This window comes from Lissotriton vulgaris, chromosome 1_1, assembly GCF_964263255.1.
Source record: "Lissotriton vulgaris chromosome 1_1, aLisVul1.2, whole genome shotgun sequence".
Taxonomy (NCBI): Eukaryota; Metazoa; Chordata; class Amphibia; order Caudata; family Salamandridae; genus Lissotriton; species Lissotriton vulgaris.
Window position 1 is genome coordinate 1167987773 of NC_141685.1, and position 22267 is coordinate 1168010039.

Sequence of the window (22267 nt, forward strand, 5' to 3'; positions counted from 1 at the left end):
ACCACCCCAGTTCAGACATGGCCATATGCAAATCAGTCTGACCCTGTGCCTCATGGGAACAGTCCAGCTCGAACTGCCAAGCCATGCCTTCCCTGGACCGGAAACAAGCTTCCGAGGACCGATTTCTGGCATTCCAGCAGTCTTCAGCCCGTCTTGCTTGAATCCAGTGGTGTGGAGAGCATGGGACTCACTTCTGAGCATACCCATCCCACTCGGGTGACAAATGCAAAAACCACCGTTGATGGACAGAATGCAGAACAATGTCGTACATTCACCGCAGTACAGAGATCTGGTCCTAAATCCATTGTTTTTTTGCACTCCACACCACCCCAGTTCAGACATGGCCATATGCAAATCAGTCTGACCCTGTGCCTCATGGGAACAGTCCAGCTCGAACTGCCAAGCCATGCCTTCCCTGGACCAGAAACAAGCTTCCGAGGACCGGTTTCTGGCATTCCAGCCGTCTTCAGCTCGGCTTGCTTGAATCCAGTGGTGTGAAGAGCATGGGACTCACGTCTGAGCATACCCATCCCACTCGGGGTGACAGACCAAAAACCACAGTTCATGGACAATATGCAGAACAGTGTCATACATTCACCCCAGTACAGAGATCTGGGCCTAAATCTATCATTTTTTTGCACTCCACACCACCCCAGTTCAGACATGGTCATATGCAAATAAGTCTGACCCTGTGCCTCATGGAAACAGTCCAGCCCGAACTGCCAAGCCATGCCTTCCCTGGACCGGAAACAAGCTTCCGAGGACCGGTTTCTAGCATTCCAGCCGTCTTCAGCCCGGCTTGCTTGAATGCAGTGGTGTGGAGAGCATGGGACTCAAGTCTGAGCATACCCATCCAACTCGGGGTGACAAATGCAAAAACCACAGTTGATAGACAGAATGCAGAGCAATGTCATGCATTCACCCCAGTACAGAGATCTGGGCCTAAATCCATCGTTTTTTTGCACTCCACACCACCCCAGTTCAGACATGGCCTCATGCAAATCAGTCTGACTCTGTGCCTCATGGGAACAGTCCAGCCTGAACCGCCTAGCCATGCCTTCCTTGGACCGGAAACAAGCTTCCGGGACCGGTTTCTAGCATTCCATCCGTCTTCAGCCCGGCTTGCTTGAATCCAGTGGTGTGGAGAACATGGGACTCACGTCTGAGCATACCCATCCCACTCGGGTGACAAATGCAAAAACCACCGTTGATGGACAGAATGCAGAACAATGTCGTACATTTACCGCAGTACAGAGATCAGGTCCTAAATCCATTGGTTTTTTGCACTCCACACCACCCCAGTTCAGACATGGTCATATACAAATCAGTCTGACCCTGTGCCTCATGGGAAAAGTCCAGCCCGAACTGCCAAGCCAAAGCCTTCCCTGGACCGGAAACAAGCTTCCGAGGACTGGTTTCTGGCATTCCAGCCGTCTTCAGCCCGGATTGCTTGAATCCAGTGGTGTGGAAAGCATGGGACTCACGTCTGAGCATACCCATCCCACTCGGGGTGACAAATGCAAAAACCACAGTTGATGGAAAGAATGCAGAACTATGTCATACGTTCACCCCAGTACAGAGATCTGGGCCTAAATCCATCGTTTTTTTGCAATCCACACCACCCCAGTTCAGACATGGCCATATGCAAATCAGTCTGACCCTGTGTCTCATGGGAACAGTCCAGCTCGAACTGCCAAGCCATGCCTTCCCTGGACCGGAAACAAGCTTCAGAGGACCGGTTTCTGGCATTCCAGCCTTCTTCAGCCCGGCTTGCTTGAATCCAGTGGTGTGGAGAGCATGGGACTCACGTATGAGCATACCCATCCCACTCGGGGTGACAAATGCAAAAACCACAGTTGATGGACAGAATGCAGAACAATGTCATACATTCACCCCAGTACAGACATCTGGGCCTAAATCCATTGTTTTTTTGCACTCCACACCACCCCAGTTCAGACATGGCCATATGCAAATCAGTCTGACACTGTGTCTCATGGGAACAGTCCAGCCCGAACTGCCAAGCCATGCCTTCCTTGGACCGGAAACAAGCTTCCGGGACCGGTTTCTGGCATTCCAGCCGTCTTCAGCCCTGCTTGCTTGAATCCAGTGGTGTGGAGAGCATGGGACTCACGTCTGAGCATACCCATCCCATTTGGGGTGACAAATGCAAAAACCACAGTTGATGGACAGAATGCAGAACAATGTCATGCATTCACCCCAGTACAGAGATCTGGGCCTAAATCCATTGTTTTTTGCAGTCCACACAGCCCCAGTTCAGACATGTCCTCATGCAAATCAGTCTGACTCTGTGCCTCATGGGAACAGTCCAGCCCAAACTGCCAAGCCATGCTTTCCCTGGACCGGAAACAAGCTTCCGAGGACCGGTTTCTGGCATTCCAGCTGTCTTCAGCCCTGCTTGCTTGAATCCAGTGGTGTGGAGAGCATTGGACTCTCGTCTGAGCATACCCATCCCACTCGGCGTGACAAATGCAAAAACCACAGTTGATGGACAGAATGCAGAACTATGTCATACATTCACCCCAGTACACAGATCTTGGTCTAAATCCATCGTTATTTTGCACTCCACACCACCCCAGTTCAGACATGGCCATATGCAAATCAGTTTGACCCTGTGCCTCATGGGAACAGTCCAGCTCGAACTGCCAAGCCATGCCTTCCCTGGACCAGAAACAAGCTTCCGAGGACCGGTTTCTGGCATTCCAGCCATCTTCAGCCCGTCTTGCTTGAATCCAGAGGTGTGGAGAGCATGGGACTCAATCAATCAATCAATCAGTGACACTTATAAAGCGCGCTACATACCCGTGGGGTCTCAAGGCGCTGGGGGGGGGGGAGCCGCTACTGCTCGAACAGCCAGGTCTTCAGCTTCTTCCTGAAGGAGAGGTGGTCTTGGGTCAGGCGCAGGTCGGTCGGGAGGGAGTTCCAGGTCTTGGCGGCCAGGTGGGAGAAGGACCTTCCTCCTGTAGTCGCTCTTCGGATGCGGGGGACGGCGGCGAGGGCGTGGTTGGCTGATCGGAGGTGGCGTTTGGGAGCGTAGAAGTTGACTCGGCTGTTGAGGTAGCTCGGGCCTTGGTCGTGTAGGGCTTTGTGTGCGTGGGTGAGGAGGCGGAAGGTGATTCTTTTGTTGACGGGGAGCCAGTGAAGGTCTCGCAGATGTCCGGAGATGTGGCTGGTTCGTGGGATGTCGAGGATGAGTCTGGCTGAGGCGTTCTGGATCCGCTGGAGTCTCTTCTGGAGCTTGGCGGTGGTCCCGGCGTAGAGGGCGTTGCCGTAGTCCAGTCGGCTGGTGACGAGGGCCTGGGTGACGGTCTTCCTGGTCTCGGTGGGGATCCACCAGAAGATCTTCCGTAGCATGCGTAGGATGTTGAAGCATGCTGAGGAGACGTTGTTGACTTGCCTGGTCATGGAGAGGGAGGAGTCCAGGATGAAGCCCAGGTTGCGTGCATGGTCTGTCGGTTTGGGTGCGGTGCCCAGGGCGGGAGGCCACCAGGAGTCGTCCCAGGCGGAGGGAGAGGGGCCCAGGATGAGGACCTCCGTCTTGTCCGAGTTCAGTTTCAGGCGGCTGGTCGTCATCCACTCGGCTACCTCTTTCATCCCTTCGTGCAGGTTGGCTCTGGCGGCGGCGGGGTCGTTGGTCAGGGAGAGGATCAGCTGGGTGTCGTCGGCGTAGGAGATTATGCTGAGGTTGTGTTTGCGTACGATGGCCGCGAGGGGGCTCATGTAGACGTTGAAGAGGGTGGGGCTCAGAGATGATCCTTGGGGGACGCCGCAGATGACTTCGGTGGCCTCTGACTTGTACGGTGGTAGGCGGACTCTCTGTGTTCTCCCGTCGAGGAAGGAGGTGATCCACTCCAGCGCCTTGTCCTGGATTCCGACGTTGCTGAGGCGCTGCACTAGGGTGCGGTGGCAGACCGTGTCGAATGCCGCGGAGAGGTCTAGGAGGATGAGGGCCGCTGTTTCTCCATTGTCCATCAGGGCTCGGATGTCGTCGGTGGCGGCGATGAGGGCGGTCTCGGTGCTGTGGTTGGCTCGGAAGCCGGACTGTGAGGGGTCGAGGGATCCGTTCGTCTCGAGGAAAGCGGCCATCTGCTTGTTGACGGTCTTCTCGATGACTTTGGCTGGAAACGGGAGGAGCGAGATGGGGCGGTAGTTCTTGAGGTCGGTGGGGTCCGCTGTTGGTTTCTTGAGTAGGGCGCTGAGTTCGGCGTGTTTCCAGCTCTCGGGGAAGATGGTGGTGTCGAGGGATGTGTTGATGATGTCTCGCAGGTGGGGTGCGATGACAGCGTCGGCTTTGTTGAAGACGTGGTGAGGGCAGGGGTCGGTCGGTGATCCGGAGTGGATGGAGTTCATCGTGCGGATGGTGTCTTCGGTGCTGATCGGGGTCCAGGCGTGGAGGGTGGTGGTGGGGGGTGGTTGTTCGGTCATGGTGTGCGTTGGTTGGTTGTTGAAGCTGTTGTGTATGTCCGCGATCTTGTTGTGGAAGTATGAAGCCAGGGAGTTGCAGAGGTCTTGCGATGGGGTGATGTCGTTGTTTCCTGCGCTGGGGTTGGAAAGCTCTTTGACGATGTTGAAGAGTTCCTTGCAGTTGTGTGCGTTGTTGTCCAACCGGTCCTTGAATGCTGTTTTCTTGGCGGCGCGGATCAGCTGGTGGTGTTTCCGGGTGGCAAGTTTGAAGGAGGTCCTGTTGTCCGGTGTCGGTTCCCTTCTCCAGACTTTCTCGAGGGCTCGGCAGTTCTTCACTTCTGAGCATACCCATCCCACTCGGGTGACAAATGCAAAAACTACTGTTGATGGACAGAATGCAGAACAATGTCGTACATTCACCGCAGTACAGAGATCTGGTCCTAAATCCATTGTTTTTTTGTACTCCACACCGCCCCAGTTCAGACATGGGTATGTGCAAATCAGTCTGACCCTGTGCCTCATGGGAACAGTCCAGCCCGAACTGCCAAGCCAAAGCCTTCCCTAGACCGGAAATAAGCTTCCGAGGACTGGTTTCTGGCATTCCAGCAGTCTTCAGCCCGGCTTGCTTGAATCCAGTGGTGTGGAGAGCATGGGACTCACGTCTGAGCATACCCATCCCACTCGGGTGACAAGTGCAAAAACCACAGTTGATGGACAGAATGCAGAACAATTTCATACATTCACCCCAGTGCAGAGATCTGGGCCTAAATCCATTGTTTTTTTGCACTCCACACCACCTCAGTTCAGTCATGGCCATATGCAAATCAGTCTGACCCTGTGCCTCACGGGAACAGTCCAGCCCGAACTGCCAAGCCATGCCATCCCTGGACCAGAAACAAGCTTCCGAGGACTGGTTTCTGGCATTCCAGCCGTCTTCAGCCCAGCTTGCTTGAATCCAGTGGTGTGGAGAGCATGGGACTCACGTCTGAGCATACCCATCCCACTCGGGGTGACAAAATGCAAAAACCACTGTTGATGGACAGAATGCAGAACAATGTCATACATTCACCCCAGTACAGAGATCTGGGCCTAGATCCATCGTTTTTTTGCACTCCACACCACCCCAGTTCAGACATGGCCATATGCAAATCAGTCTAACCCTGTGCCTCATGGAAACAGTCCAGCTCGAACTGCCAAGCCATGCCTTCCCTGGACCGGAAACAAGCTTCCGAGGACCGGTTTCTGGCATTCCAGCCGTCTTCAGCTCGGCTTGCTTGAATCCAGTGGTGTGAAGAGCATGGGACTCACGTCTGAGCATACCCATCCCACTCGGGGTGACAAATGCAAAAACCACAGTTCATGGCAAATATGCAGAACAATGTCATCATTCGCCCCAGTACAGAAATCTGGGCCTAAATCCATCATTTTTTTGCACTCCACACCACCCCAGTTCAGACATGGTCATATACAAATCAGTCTGACCCTGTGCCTCATGGGAAAAGTCCAGCCCGAACTGCCAAGCCAAAGCCTTCCCTGGACCGGAAACAAGCTTCCGAGGACTGGTTTCTGGCATTCCAGCCGTCTTCAGCCCGGATTGCTTGAATCCAGTGGTGTGGAGAGCATGGGACTCACGTCTGAGCATACCCATCCCACTCGGGGTGACAAATGCAAAAACCACAGTTGATGGACAGAATGCAGAACTATGTCATACGTTCACCCCAGTACAGAGATCTGGGCCTAAATCCATCGTTTTTTTGCACTCCACACCACCCCAGTTCAGACATGGCCATATGCAAATCAGTCTGACACTGTGTCTCATGGGAACAGTCCAGCCCGAACTGCCAAGCCATGCCTTCCTTGGACCGGAAACAAGCTTCCGGGACCGGTTTCTGGCATTCCAGCCGTCTTCAGCCCTGCTTGCTTGAATCCAGTGGTGTGGAGAGCATGGGACTCACGTCTGAGCATACCCATCCCATTTGGGGTGACAAATGCAAAAACCACAGTTGATGGACAGAATGCAGAACTATGTCATACGTTCACCCCAGTACAGAGATCTGGGCCTAAATCCATCGTTTTTTTGCACTCCACACCACCCCAGTTCAGACATGGCCATATGCAAATCAGTCTGACACTGTGTCTCATGGGAACAGTCCAGCCCGAACTGCCAAGCCAAAGCCTTCCCTGGACCGGAAACAAGCTTCTGAGGACTGGTTTCTGGCATTCCAGCCGTCTTCAGCCCGGATTGCTTGAATCCAGTGGTGTGGAGAGCATGGGACTCACGTCTGAGCATACCCATCCCACTCGGGGTGACAAATGCAAAAACCACAGTTGATGGAAAGAATGCAGAACTATGTCATACGTTCACCCCAGTACAGAGATCTGGGCCTAAATCCATCGTTTTTTTGCACTCCACATCACCCCAGTTCAGACATGGCCATATGCAAATCAGTCTGACCCTGTGTCTCATGGGAACAGTCCAGCTCGAACTGCCAAGCCATGCCTTCCCTGGACCGGAAACAAGCTTCAGAGGACCGGTTTCTGGCATTCCAGCCTTCTTCAGCCCGGCTTGCTTGAATCCAGTGGTGTGGAGAGCATGGGACTCACGTATGAGCATACCCATCCCACTCGGGGTGACAAATGCAAAAACCACAGTTGATGGACAGAATGCAGAACAATGTCATACATTCACCCCAGTACAGACATCTGGGCCTAAATCCATTGTTTTTTTGCACTCCACACCACCCCAGTTCAGACATGGCCATATGCAAATCAGTCTGACACTGTGTCTCATGGGAACAGTCCAGCCCGAACTGCCAAGCCATGCCTTCCTTGGACCGGAAACAAGCTTCCGGGACCGGTTTCTGGCATTCCAGCCGTCTTCAGCCCTGCTTGCTTGAATCCAGTGGTGTGGAGAGCATGGGACTCACGTCTGAGCATACCCATCCCATTTGGGGTGACAAATGCAAAAACCACAGTTGATGGACAGAATGCAGAACAATGTCATGCATTCACCCCAGTACAGAGATCTGGGCCTAAATCCATTGTTTTTTTGCACTCCACACAGCCCCAGTTCAGACATGTCCTCATGCAAATCAGTCTGACTCTGTGCCTCATGGGAACAGTCCAGCCCAAACTGCCAAGCCATGCTTTCCCTGGACCGGAAACAAGCTTCCGAGGACCGGTTTCTGGCATTCCAGCTGTCTTCAGCCCTGCTTGCTTGAATCCAGTGGTGTGGAGAGCATTGGACTCTCGTCTGAGCATACCCATCCCACTCGGCGTGACAAATGCAAAAACCACAGTTGATGGACAGAATGCAGAACTATGTCATACATTCACCCCAGTACACAGATCTTGGTCTAAATGCATCGTTATTTTGCACTCCACACCACCCCAGTTCAGACATGGCCATATGCAAATCAGTCTGACCCTGTGCCTCATGGGAACAGTCCAGCTCAAACTGCCAAGCCATGCCTTCCCTGGACCAGAAACAAGCTTCAGAGGACCGGTTTCTGGCATTCCAGCCTTCTTCAGCCCGGCTTGCTTGAATCCAGTGGTGTGGAGAGCATGGGACTCACGTATGAGCATACCCATCCCACTCGGGTGACAAATGCAAAAACCACAGTTGATGGACAGAATGCAGAACAATGTCATACATTCACCCCAGTACAGACATCTGGGCCTAAATCCATTGTTTTTTTGCACTCCACACCACCCCAGTTCAGACATGGCCATATGCAAATCAGTCTGACACTGTGTCTCATGGGAACAGTCCAGCCCGAACTGCCAAGCCATGCCTTCCTTGGACCGGAAACAAGCTTCCGGGACCGGTTTCTGGCATTCCAGCCGTCTTCAGCCCTGCTTGCTTGAATCCAGTGGTGTGGAGAGCATGGGACTCACGTCTGAGCATACCCATCCCATTTGGGGTGACAAATGCAAAAACCACAGTTGATGGACAGAATGCAGAACAATGTCATGCATTCACCCCAGTACAGAGATCTGGGCCTAAATCCATTGTTTTTTGCAGTCCACACAGCCCCAGTTCAGACATGTCCTCATGCAAATCAGTCTGACTCTGTGCCTCATGGGAACAGTCCAGCTCGAACTGCCAAGCCATGCCTTCCCTGGACCAGAAACAAGCTTCCGAGGACCGGTTTCTGGCATTCCAGCCATCTTCAGCCCGTCTTGCTTGAATCCAGAGGTGTGGAGAGCATGGGACTCACTTCTGAGCATACCCATCCCACTCGGGTGACAAATGCAAAAACTACTGTTGATGGACAGAATGCAGAACAATGTCGTACATTCACCGCAGTACAGAGATCTGGTCCTAAATCCATTGTTTTTTTGTACTCCACACCGCCCCAGTTCAGACATGGGTATGTGCAAATCAGTCTGACCCTGTGCCTCATGGGAACAGTCCAGCCCGAACTGCCAAGCCAAAGCCTTCCCTAGACCGGAAATAAGCTTCTGAGGACTGGTTTCTGGCATTCCAGCAGTCTTCAGCCCGGCTTGCTTGAATCCAGTGGTGTGGAGAGCATGGGACTCACGTCTGAGCATACCCATCCCACTCGGGTGACAAGTGCAAAAACCACAGTTGATGGACAGAATGCAGAACAATTTCATACATTAACCCCAGTGCAGAGATCTGGGCCTAAATCCATTGTTTTTTTGCACTCCACACCACCTCAGTTCAGTCATGGCCATATGCAAATCAGTCTGACCCTGTGCCTCACGGGAACAGTCCAGCCCGAACTGCCAAGCCATGCCATCCCTGGACCAGAAACAAGCTTCCGAGGACCGGTTTCTGGCATTCCAGCCGTCTTCAGACCAGCTTGCTTGAATCCAGTGGTGTGGAGAGCATGGGACTCACGTCTGAGCATACCCATCCCACTCGGGGTGACAAAATGCAAAAACCACTGTTGATGGACAGAATGCAGAACAATGTCATACATTCACCCCAGTACAGAGATCTGGGCCTAGATCCATCGTTTTTTTGCACTCCACACCACCCCAGTTCAGACATGGCCATATGCAAATCAGTCTAACCCTGTGCCTCATGGAAACAGTCCAGCTCGAACTGCCAAGCCATGCCTTCCCTGGACCGGAAACAAGCTTCCGAGGACCGGTTTCTGGCATTCCAGCCGTCTTCAGCTCGGCTTGCTTGAATCCAGTGGTGTGAAGAGCATGGGACTCACGTCTGAGCATACCCATCCCACTCGGGGTGACAAATGCAAAAACCACAGTTCATGGCAAATATGCAGAACAATGTCATCATTCGCCCCAGTACAGAAATCTGGGCCTAAATCCATCATTTTTTTGCACTCCACACCACCCCAGTTCAGACATGGTCATATACAAATCAGTCTGACCCTGTGCCTCATGGGAAAAGTCCAGCCCGAACTGCCAAGCCAAAGCCTTCCCTGGACCGGAAACAAGCTTCCGAGGACTGGTTTCTGGCATTCCAGCCGTCTTCAGCCCGGATTGCTTGAATCCAGTGGTGTGGAGAGCATGGGACTCACGTCTGAGCATACCCATCCCACTCGGGGTGACAAATGCAAAAACCACAGTTGATGGACAGAATGCAGAACTATGTCATACGTTCACCCCAGTACAGAGATCTGGGCCTAAATCCATCGTTTTTTTGCACTCCACACCACCCCAGTTCAGACATGGCCATATGCAAATCAGTCTGACACTGTGTCTCATGGGAACAGTCCAGCCCGAACTGCCAAGCCATGCCTTCCTTGGACCGGAAACAAGCTTCCGGGACCGGTTTCTGGCATTCCAGCCGTCTTCAGCCCTGCTTGCTTGAATCCAGTGGTGTGGAGAGCATGGGACTCACGTCTGAGCATACCCATCCCATTTGGGGTGACAAATGCAAAAACCACAGTTGATGGACAGAATGCAGAACTATGTCATACGTTCACCCCAGTACAGAGATCTGGGCCTAAATCCATCGTTTTTTTGCACTCCACACCACCCCAGTTCAGACATGGCCATATGCAAATCAGTCTGACACTGTGTCTCATGGGAACAGTCCAGCCCGAACTGCCAAGCCAAAGCCTTCCCTGGACCGGAAACAAGCTTCCGAGGACTGGTTTCTGGCATTCCAGCCGTCTTCAGCCCGGATTGCTTGAATCCAGTGGTGTGGAGAGCATGGGACTCACGTCTGAGCATACCCATCCCACTCGGGGTGACAAATGCAAAAACCACAGTTGATGGAAAGAATGCAGAACTATGTCATACGTTCACCCCAGTACAGAGATCTGGGCCTAAATCCATCGTTTTTTTGCACTCCACATCACCCCAGTTCAGACATGGCCATATGCAAATCAGTCTGACCCTGTGTCTCATGGGAACAGTCCAGCTCGAACTGCCAAGCCATGCCTTCCCTGGACCGGAAACAAGCTTCAGAGGACCGGTTTCTGGCATTCCAGCCTTCTTCAGCCCGGCTTGCTTGAATCCAGTGGTGTGGAGAGCATGGGACTCACGTATGAGCATACCCATCCCACTCGGGGTGACAAATGCAAAAACCACAGTTGATGGACAGAATGCAGAACAATGTCATACATTCACCCCAGTACAGACATCTGGGCCTAAATCCATTGTTTTTTTGCACTCCACACCACCCCAGTTCAGACATGGCCATATGCAAATCAGTCTGACACTGTGTCTCATGGGAACAGTCCAGCCCGAACTGCCAAGCCATGCCTTCCTTGGACCGGAAACAAGCTTCCGGGACCGGTTTCTGGCATTCCAGCCGTCTTCAGCCCTGCTTGCTTGAATCCAGTGGTGTGGAGAGCATGGGACTCACGTCTGAGCATACCCATCCCATTTGGGGTGACAAATGCAAAAACCACAGTTGATGGACAGAATGCAGAACAATGTCATGCATTCACCCCAGTACAGAGATCTGGGCCTAAATCCATTGTTTTTTTGCACTCCACACAGCCCCAGTTCAGACATGTCCTCATGCAAATCAGTCTGACTCTGTGCCTCATGGGAACAGTCCAGCCCAAACTGCCAAGCCATGCTTTCCCTGGACCGGAAACAAGCTTCCGAGGACCGGTTTCTGGCATTCCAGCTGTCTTCAGCCCTGCTTGCTTGAATCCAGTGGTGTGGAGAGCATTGGACTCTCGTCTGAGCATACCCATCCCACTCGGCGTGACAAATGCAAAAACCACAGTTGATGGACAGAATGCAGAACTATGTCATACATTCACCCCAGTACACAGATCTTGGTCTAAATGCATCGTTATTTTGCACTCCACACCACCCCAGTTCAGACATGGCCATATGCAAATCAGTCTGACCCTGTGCCTCATGGGAACAGTCCAGCTCGAACTGCCAAGCCATGCCTTCCCTGGACCAGAAACAAGCTTCTGAGGACCGGTTTCTGGAATTCCAGCCATCTTCAGCCCGTCTTGCTTGAATCCAGAGGTGTGGAGAGCATGGGACTCACTTCTGAGCATACCCATCCCACTCGGGTGCCAAATGCAAAAACCACAGTTGATGGACAGAATGCAGAACAATTTCATACATTCACCCCAGTGCAGAGATCTGGGCCTAAATCCATTGTTTTTTTGCACTCCACACCACCTCAGTTCAGTCATGGCCATATGCAAATCAGTCTGACCCTGTGCCTCACGGGAACAGTCCAGCCCGAACTGCCAAGCCATGCCATCCCTGGACCAGAAACAAGCTTCCGAGGACCGGTTTCTGGCATTCCAGCCGTCTTCAGCCCAGCTTGCTTGAATCCAGTGGTGTGGAGAGCATGGGACTCACGTCTGAGCATACCCATACCACTCGGGGTGACAAAATGCAAAAACCACAGTTGATGGACAGAATGCAGAACAATGTCATACATTCACCCCAGTACAGAGATCTGGGCCTAGATCCATCGTTTTTTTGCACTCCACACCACCCCAGTTCAGACATGGCCATATGCAAATCAGTCTAACCCTGTGCCTCATGGAAACAGTCCAGCTCGAACTGCCAAGCCATGCCTTCCCTGGACCGGAAACAAGCTTCCGAGGACCGGTTTCTGGCATTCCAGCCGTCTTCAGCTCGGCTTGCTTGAATCCAGTGGTGTGAAGAGCATGGGACTCACGTCTGAGCATACCCATCCCACTCGGGGTGACAAATGCAAAAACCACAGTTCATGGCAAATATGCAGAACAATGTCATCATTCGCCCCAGTACAGAAATCTGGGCCTAAATCCATCATTGTTTTGCACTCCACACCACCCCAGTTCAGACATGGTCATATACAAATCAGTCTGACCCTGTGCCTCATGGGAAAAGTCCAGCCCGAACTGCCAAGCCAAAGCCTTCCCTGGACCGGAAACAAGCTTCCGAGGACTGGTTTCTGGCATTCCAGCCGTCTTCAGCCCGGATTGCTTGAATCCAGTGGTGTGGAGAGCATGGGACTCACGTCTGAGCATACCCATCCCACTCGGGGTGACAAATGCAAAAACCACAGTTGATGGACAGAATGCAGAACTATGTCATACGTTCACCCCAGTACAGAGATCTGGGCCTAAATCCATCGTTTTTTTGCACTCCACACCACCCCAGTTCAGACATGGTCATATACAAATCAGTCTGACCCTGTGCCTCATGGGAAAAGTCAAGCCCGAACTGCCAAGCCAAAGCCTTCCCTGGACCGGAAACAAGCTTCCGAGGACTGGTTTCTGGCATTCCAGCCGTCTTCAGCCCGGATTGCTTGAATCCAGTGGTGTGGAGAGCATGGGACTCACGTCTGAGCATACCCATCCCATTTGGGGTGACAAATGCAAAAACCACAGTTGATGGACAGAATGCAGAACAATGTCATGCATTCACCCCAGTACAGAGATCTGGGCCTAAATCCATTGTTTTTTTGCACTCCACACAGCCCCAGTTCAGACATGTCCTCATGCAAATCAGTCTGACTCTGTGCCTCATGGGAACAGTCCAGCCCAAACTGCCAAGCCATGCTTTCCCAGGACCGGAACCAAGCTTCCGAGGACCGGTTTCTGGCATTCCAGCTGTCTTCAGCCCTGCTTGCTTGAATCCAGTGGTGTGGAGAGCATTGGACTCTCGTCCGAGCATACCCATCCCACTCGGCGTGACAAATGCAAAAACCACAGTTGATGGACAGAATGCAGAACTATGTCATACATTCACCCCAGTACACAGATCTTGGTCTAAATCCATCGTTATTTTGCACTCCACACCACCCCAGTTCAGACATGGCCATATGCAAATCAGTCTGACCCTGTGCCTCATGGGAACAGTCCAGCTCGAACTGCCAAGCCATGCCTTCCCTGGACCAGAAACAAGCTTCCGAGGACCGGTTTCTGGCATTCCAGCCATCTTCAGCCCGTCTTGCTTGAATCCAGAGGTGTGGAGAGCATGGGACTCACTTCTGAGCATACCCATCCCACTCGGGTGACAAATGCAAAAACCACTGTTGATGGACAGAATGCAGAACAATGTCGTACATTCACCGCAGTACAGAGATCTGGTCCTAAATCCATTGTTTTTTTGTACTCCACACCGCCCCAGTTCAGACATGGGTATGTGCAAATCAGTCTGACCCTGTGCCTCATGGGAACAGTCCAGCCCGAACTGCCAAGCCAAAGCCTTCCCTGGACCGGAAATAAGCTTCCGAGGACTGGTTTCTGGCATTCCAGCAGTCTTCAGCCCGGCTTGCTTGAATCCAGTGGTGTGGAGAGCATGGGACTCACGTCTGAGCATACCCATCCCACTCGGGTGACAAATGCAAAAACCACAGTTGATGGACAGAATGCAGAACAATTTCATACATTCACCCCAGTGCAGAGATCTGGGCCTAAATCCATCGTTTTTTTGCACTCCACACCACCTCAGTTCAGTCATGGCCATATGCAAATCAGTCTGACCCTGTGCCTCACGGGAACAGTCCAGCCCGAACTGCCAAGCCATGCCATCCCTGGACCAGAAACAAGCTTCCGAGGACCGGTTTCTGGCATTCCAGCCGTCTTCAGCCCAGCTTGCTTGAATCCAGTGGTGTGGAGAGCATGGGACTCACGTCTGAGCATACCCATCCCACTCGGGGTGACAAAATGCAAAAACCACAGTTGATGGACAGAATGCAGAACAATGTCATACATTCACCCCAGTACAGAGATCTGGGCCTAAATCCATCGTTTTTTTGCACTCCACACCACCCCAGTTCAGACATGGCCATATGCAAATCAGTCTAACCCTGTGCCTCATGGAAACAGTCCAGCTCGAACTGCCAAGCCATGCCTTCCCTGGACCGGAAACAAGCTTCCGAGGACCGGTTTCTGGCATTCCAGCCGTCTTCAGCTCGGCTTGCTTGAATCCAGTGGTGTGAAGAGCATGGGACTCACGTCTGAGCATACCCATCCCACTCGGGGTGACAAATGCAAAAACCACAGTTCATGGCAAATATGCAGAACAATGTCATCATTCGCCCCAGTACAGAAATCTGGGCCTAAATCCATCATTTTTTTGCACTCCACACCACCCCAGTTCAGACATGGTCATATGCAAATAAGTCTGACCCTGTGCCTCATGGAAACAGTCCAGCCCGAACTGCCAAGCCATGCCTTCCCTGGACTGGAAGTAAGCTTCCGAGGACCGGTTTCTGGCATTCCAGCCGTCTTCAGCCCGGCTTGCTTGAATCCAGTGGTGTGGAGAGCATGGGACTCACGTTTGAGCATACCCATCCCATTCGGGTGACAAATGCAAAAACCACAGTTGATGGACAGAATGCAGAACAATGTCATACATTCACCCCAGTACAGAGATCTGGGCCTAAATCCTCTGTTTTTTTGCACTCCACACCACACCAGTTCAGACATGGCAATATGCAAATCAGTCTGACCCTGTGCCTCATGGGAACAGTCCTGCCTGAACTACCAAGCCATGCCTTCCCTGGACCGGAAACAAGCTTCCGAGGACCGGTTTCTGGCATTCAAGCCGTCTTCAGCCCGGCTTGCTTGAATCCAGTGGTGTGGAGAGCATGGGACTCACGTCTGAGCATACCCATCCCACTCGGCGTGACAAATGCAAAAACCACAGTTGATGGACAGAATGCAGAACTATGTCATACATTCACCCCAGTACACAGATCTTGGCCTAAATCCATCGTTATTTTGCACTCCACACCACCCCAGTTCAGACATGGCCATATGCAAATCAGTCTGACCCTGTGCCTCATGGGAACAGTCCAGCTCGAACTGCCAAGCCATGCCTTCCCTGGACCGGAAACAAGCTTCCGAGGACCAGTTTCTGGCATTCCAGCAGTCTTCAGCCCGTCTTGCTTGAATCCAGTGGTGTGGAGAGCATGGGACTCACTTCTGAGCATACCCATCCCACTCGGGTGACAAATGCAAAAACCACCGTTGATGGACAGAATGCAGAACAATGTCGTACATTCACCGCAGTACAGAGATCTGGTCCTAAATCCATTGTTTTTTTGCACTCCACACCACCCCAGTTCAGACATGGCCATATGCAAATCAGTCTGACCCTGTGCCTCATGGGAACAGTCCAGCTCGAACTGCCAAGCCATGCCTTCCCTGGACCGGAAACAAGCTTCCGAGGACCGGTTTCTGGCATTCCAGCCGTCTTCAGCTCGGCTTGCTTGAATCCAGTGGTGTGAAGAGCATGGGACTCACGTCTGAGCATACCCATCCCACTCGGGGTGACAAATGCAAAAACCACAGTTCATGGCAAATATGCAGAACAATGTCATCATTCGCCCCAGTACAGAAATCTGGGCCTAAATCCATCATTGTTTTGCACTCCCCACCACCCCAGTTCAGACATGGTCATATACAAATCAGTCTGACCCTGTGCCTCATGGGAAAAGTCCAGCCCGAACTGCCAAGCCAAAGCCTTCCCTGGACCGGAAACAAGCTTCCGAGGACTGGTTTCTGGCATTCCAGCCGTCTTCAGCCCGGATTGCTTGAATCCAGTGGTGTGGAGAGCATGGGACTCACGTCTGAGCATACCCATCCCACTCGGGGTGACAAATGCAAAAACCACAGTTGATGGACAGAATGCAGAACTATGTCATACGTTCACCCCAGTACAGAGATCTGGGCCTAAATCCATCGTTTTTTTGCACTCCACACCACCCCAGTTCAGACATGGCCATATGCAAATCAGTCTGACACTGTGTCTCATGGGAACAGTCCAGCCTGAACTGCCAAGCCATGCCTTCCTTGGACCGGAAACAAGCTTCCGGGACCGGTTTCTGGCATTCCAGCCGTCTTCAGCCCTGCTTGCTTGAATCCAGTGGTGTGGAGAGCATGGGACTCACGTCTGAGCATACCCATCCCATTTGGGGTGACAAATGCAAAAACCACAGTTGATGGACAGAATGCAGAACAATGTCATGCATTCACCCCAGTACAGAGATCTGGGCCTAAATCCATTGTTTTTTTGCACTCCACACAGCCCCAGTTCAGACATGTCCTCATGCAAATCAGTCTGACTCTGTGCCTCATGGGAACAGTCCAGCCCAAACTGCCAAGCCATGCTTTCCCTGGACCGGAAACAAGCTTCCGAGGACCGGTTTCTGGCATTCCAGCTGTCTTCAGCCCTGCTTGCTTGAATCCAGTGGTGTGGAGAGCATTGGACTCTCGTCTGAGCATACCCATCCCACTCGGCGTGACAAATGCAAAAACCACAGTTGATGGACAGAATGCAGAACTATGTCATACATTCACCCCAGTACACAGATCTTGGTCTAAATCCATCGTTATTTTGCACTCCACACCACCCCAGTTCAGACATGGCCATATGCAAATCAGTCTGACCCTGTGCCTCATGGGAACAGTCCAGCTCGAACTGCCAAGCCATGCCTTCCCTGGACCAGAAACAAGCTTCCGAGGACCGGTTTCTGGCATTCCAGCCATCTTCAGCCCGTCTTGCTTGAATCCAGAGGTGTGGAGAGCATGGGACTCACTTCTGAGCATACCCATCCCACTCGGGTGACAAATGCAAAAACCACTGTTGATGGACAGAATGCAGAACAATGTCGTACATTCACCGCAGTACAGAGATCTGGTCCTAAATCCATTGTTTTTTTGTACTCCACACCGCCCCAGTTCAGACATGGGTATGTGCAAATCAGTCTGACCCTGTGCCTCATGGGAACAGTCCAGCCCGAACTGCCAAGCCAAAGCCTTCCCTGGACCGGAAATAAGCTTCCGAGGACTGGTTTCTGGCATTCCAGCAGTCTTCAGCCCGGCTTGCTTGAATCCAGTGGTGTGGAGAGCATGGGACTCACGTCTGAGCATACCCATCCCACTCGGGTGACAAATGCAAAAACCACAGTTGATGGACAGAATGCAGAACAATTTCATACATTCACCCCAGTGCAGAGATCTGGGCCTAAATCCATCGTTTTTTTGCACTCCACACCACCTCAGTTCAGTCATGGCCATATGCAAATCAGTCTGACCCTGTGCCTCACGGGAACAGTCCAGCCCGAACTGCCAAGCCATGCCATCCCTGGACCAGAAACAAGCTTCCGAGGACCGGTTTCTGGCATTCCAGCCGTCTTCAGCCCAGCTTGCTTGAATCCAGTGGTGTGGAGAGCATGGGACTCACGTCTGAGCATACCCATCCCACTCGGGGTGACAAAATGCAAAAACCACAGTTGATGGACAGAATGCAGAACAATGTCATACATTCACCCCAGTACAGAGATCTGGGCCTAAATCCATCGTTTTTTTGCACTCCACACCACCCCAGTTCAGACATGGCCATATGCAAATCAGTCTAACCCTGTGCCTCATGGAAACAGTCCAGCTCGAACTGCCAAGCCATGCCTTCCCTGGACCGGAAACAAGCTTCCGAGGACCGGTTTCTGGCATTCCAGCCGTCTTCAGCTCGGCTTGCTTGAATCCAGTGGTGTGAAGAGCATGGGACTCACGTCTGAGCATACCCATCCCACTCGGGGTGACAAATGCAAAAACCACAGTTCATGGCAAATATGCAGAACAATGTCATCATTCGCCCCAGTACAGAAATCTGGGCCTAAATCCATCATTTTTTTGCACTCCACACCACCCCAGTTCAGACATGGTCATATGCAAATAAGTCTGACCCTGTGCCTCATGGAAACAGTCCAGCCCGAACTGCCAAGCCATGCCTTCCCTGGACTGGAAGTAAGCTTCCGAGGACCGGTTTCTGGCATTCCAGCCGTCTTCAGCCCGGCTTGCTTGAATCCTGTGGTGTGGAGAGCATGGGACTCACGTTTGAGCATACCCATCCCATTCGGGTGACAAATGCAAAAACCACAGTTGATGGACAGAATGCAGAACAATGTCATACATTCACCCCAGTACAGAGATCTGGGCCTAAATCCTCTGTTTTTTTGCACTCCACACCACACCAGTTCAGACATGGCAATATGCAAATCAGTCTGACCCTGTGCCTCATGGGAACAGTCCTGCCTGAACTACCAAGCCATGCCTTCCCTGGACCGGAAACAAGCTTCCGAGGACCGGTTTCTGGCATTCAAGCCGTCTTCAGCCCGGCTTGCTTGAATCCAGTGGTGTGGAGAGCATGGGACTCACGTCTGAGCATACCCATCCCACTCGGCGTGACAAATGCAAAAACCACAGTTGATGGACAGAATGCAGAACTATGTCATACATTCACCCCAGTACACAGATCTTGGCCTAAATCCATCGTTATTTTGCACTCCACACCACCCCAGTTCAGACATGGCCATATGCAAATCAGTCTGACCCTGTGCCTCATGGGAACAGTCCAGCTCGAACTGCCAAGCCATGCCTTCCCTGGACCGGAAACAAGCTTCTGAGGACCAGTTTCTGGCATTCCAGCAGTCTTCAGCCCGTCTTGCTTGAATCCAGTGGTGTGGAGAGCATGGGACTCACTTCTGAGCATACCCATCCCACTCGGGTGACAAATGCAAAAACCACCGTTGATGGACAGAATGCAGAACAATGTCGTACATTCACCGCAGTACAGAGATCTGGTCCTAAATCCATTGTTTTTTTGCACTCCACACCACCCCAGTTCAGACATGGCCATATGCAAATCAGTCTGACCCTGTGCCTCATGGGAACAGTCCAGCTCGAACTGCCAAGCCATGCCTTCCCTGGACCGGAAACAAGCTTCCGAGGACCGGTTTCTGGCATTCCAGCCGTCTTCAGCTCGGCTTGCTTGAATCCAGTGGTGTGAAGAGCATGGGACTCACGTCTGAGCATACCCATCCCACTCGGGGTGACAGACCAAAAACCACAGTTTATGGACAATATGCAGAACAGTGTCATACATTCACCCCAGTACAGAGATGTGGGCCTAAATCTATCATTTTTTTGCACTCCACACCACCCCAGTTCAGACATGGTCATATGCAAATAAGTCTGACCCTGTGCCTCATGGAAACAGTCCAGCCCGAACTGCCAAGCCATGCCTTCCCTGGACCGGAAACAAGCTTCCGAGGACCGGTTTCTAGCATTCCAGCCGTGTTCAGCCCGGCTTGCTTGAATGCAGTGGTGTGGAGAGCATGGGACTCAAGTCTGAGCATACCCATCCAACTCGGGGTGACAAATGCAAAAACCACAGTTGATAGACAGAATGCAGAGCAATGTCATGCATTCACCCCAGTACAGAGATCTGGGCCTAAATCCATCGTTGTTTTGCACTCCACACCACCCCAGTTCAGACATGGACTCATGCAAATCAGTCTGACTCTGTGCCTCATGGGAACAGTCCAGCCTGAACCACCAAGCCATGCCTTCCTTGGACCGGAAACAAGCTTCCGGGACCGGTTTCTAGCATTCCATCCGTCTTCAGCCCGGCTTGCTTGAATCCAGTGGTGTGGAGAACATGGGACTCACGTCTGAGCATACCCATCCCACTCGGGTGACAAATGCAAAAACCACCGTTGATGGACAGAATGCAGAACAATGTCGTACATTTACCGCAGTACAGAGATCTGGTCCTAAATCCATTGGTTTTTTGCACTCCACACCACCCCAGTTCAGACATGGTCATATACAAATCAGTCTGACCCTGTGCCTCATGGGAAAAGTCCAGCCCAAACTGCCAAGCCAAAGCCTTCCCTGGACCGGAAACAAGCTTCCGAGGACTGGTTTCTGGCATTCCAGCCGTCTTCAGCCCGGATTGCTTGAATCCAGTGGTGTGGAGAGCATGGGACTCACGTCTGAGCATACCCATCCCACTCGGGGTGACAAATGCAAAAACCACAGTTGATGGAAATAATGCAGAACTATGTCATACGTTCACCCCAGTACAGAGATCTGGGCCTAAATCCATCTTTTTTTGCACTCCACACCACCCCAGTTCAGACATGGCCATATGCAAATCAGTCTGACCCTGTGTCTCATGGGAACAGTCCAGCTCGAACTGCCAATCCATGCCTTCCCTGGACCGGAAACAAGCTTCAGAAGACCGGTTTCTGGCATTCCAGCCTTCTTCAGCCCGGCTTGCTTGAATCCAGTGGTGTGGAGAGCATGGGACTCATGTATGAGCATACCCATCCCACTCGGGGTGACAAATGCAAAAACCACCGTTGATGGACAGAATGCAGAACAATGTCATACATTCACCCCAGTACAGAGATCTGGGCCTAAATCCATTGTTTTTTTGCACTCCACACCACCCCAATTCAGACATGGCCATATGCAAATCAGTCTAACCCTGTGCCTCATGGGAACAGTCCAGCCCGAACTGCCAAGCCATGCCTTCCCAGGACCGGAAACAAGCTTCCGAGGACCGGTTTCTGGCATTCCAGCCTTCTTCAGCCCGGCTTGCTTGAATGCAGTGGTGTGGAGAGCATGGAACTCAAGTCTGAGCATACCCATCCCACTCGGGGTGACAAATGCAAAAACCACAGTTGATGGACAGAATGCAGAACAATGGCATGCATTCACCCCAGTACAGAGATCTGGGCCTAAATCCATTGTTTTTTTGCACTCCACACAGCCCCAGTACAGACATGGCCTCATGCAAATCAGTCTGACTCTTTGCCTCATGGGAACAGTCCAGCCCAAACTGCCAAGCCATGCTTTCCCTGGACCGGAAACAAGCTTCCGAGGACCGGTTTCTGGCATTCCAGCCGTCTTCAGCCCGTCTTGCTTGAATCCAGTGGTGTGGAGAGCATGGGACTCACTTCTGAGCATACCCATCCCACTCGGGTGACAAATGCAAAAACCACTGTTGATGGACAGAATGCAGAACAATGTCGTACATTCACCGCAGTACAGAGATCTGGTCCTAAATCCATTGTTTTTTTGCACTCCACACCACCCCAGTTCAGACATGGGTATGTGCAAATCAGTCTGACCCTGTGCCTCATGGGAAAAGTCCAGCCCAAACTGCCAAGCCAAAGCCTTCCCTGGACCGGAAACAAGCTTCCGAGGACTGGTTTCTGGCATTCCAGCCGTCTTCAGCCCGGATTGCTTGAATCCAGTGGTGTGGAGAGCATGGGACTTCCGTCTGAGCATACCCATCCCACTCGGGGTGACAAATTCAAAAACCACAGTTGATGGACAGAATGCAGAACTATGTCATACATTCACCCCAGTACAGAGATCTGGGCCTAAATCCATCGTTTTTTTGCACTCCACACCACCCCAGTTCAGACATGGCCATATGCAAATCAGTCTGACCCTGTGTCTCATGGGAACAGTCCAGCTCGAACTGCCAAGCCATGCCTTCCCTGGACCGGAAACAAGCTTCAGAGGACCGGTTTCTGGCATTCCAGCCTTCTTCAGCCCGGCTTGCTTGAATCCAGTGGTGTGGAGAGCATGGGACTCACGTCTGAGCATACCCATCCCACTCGGGG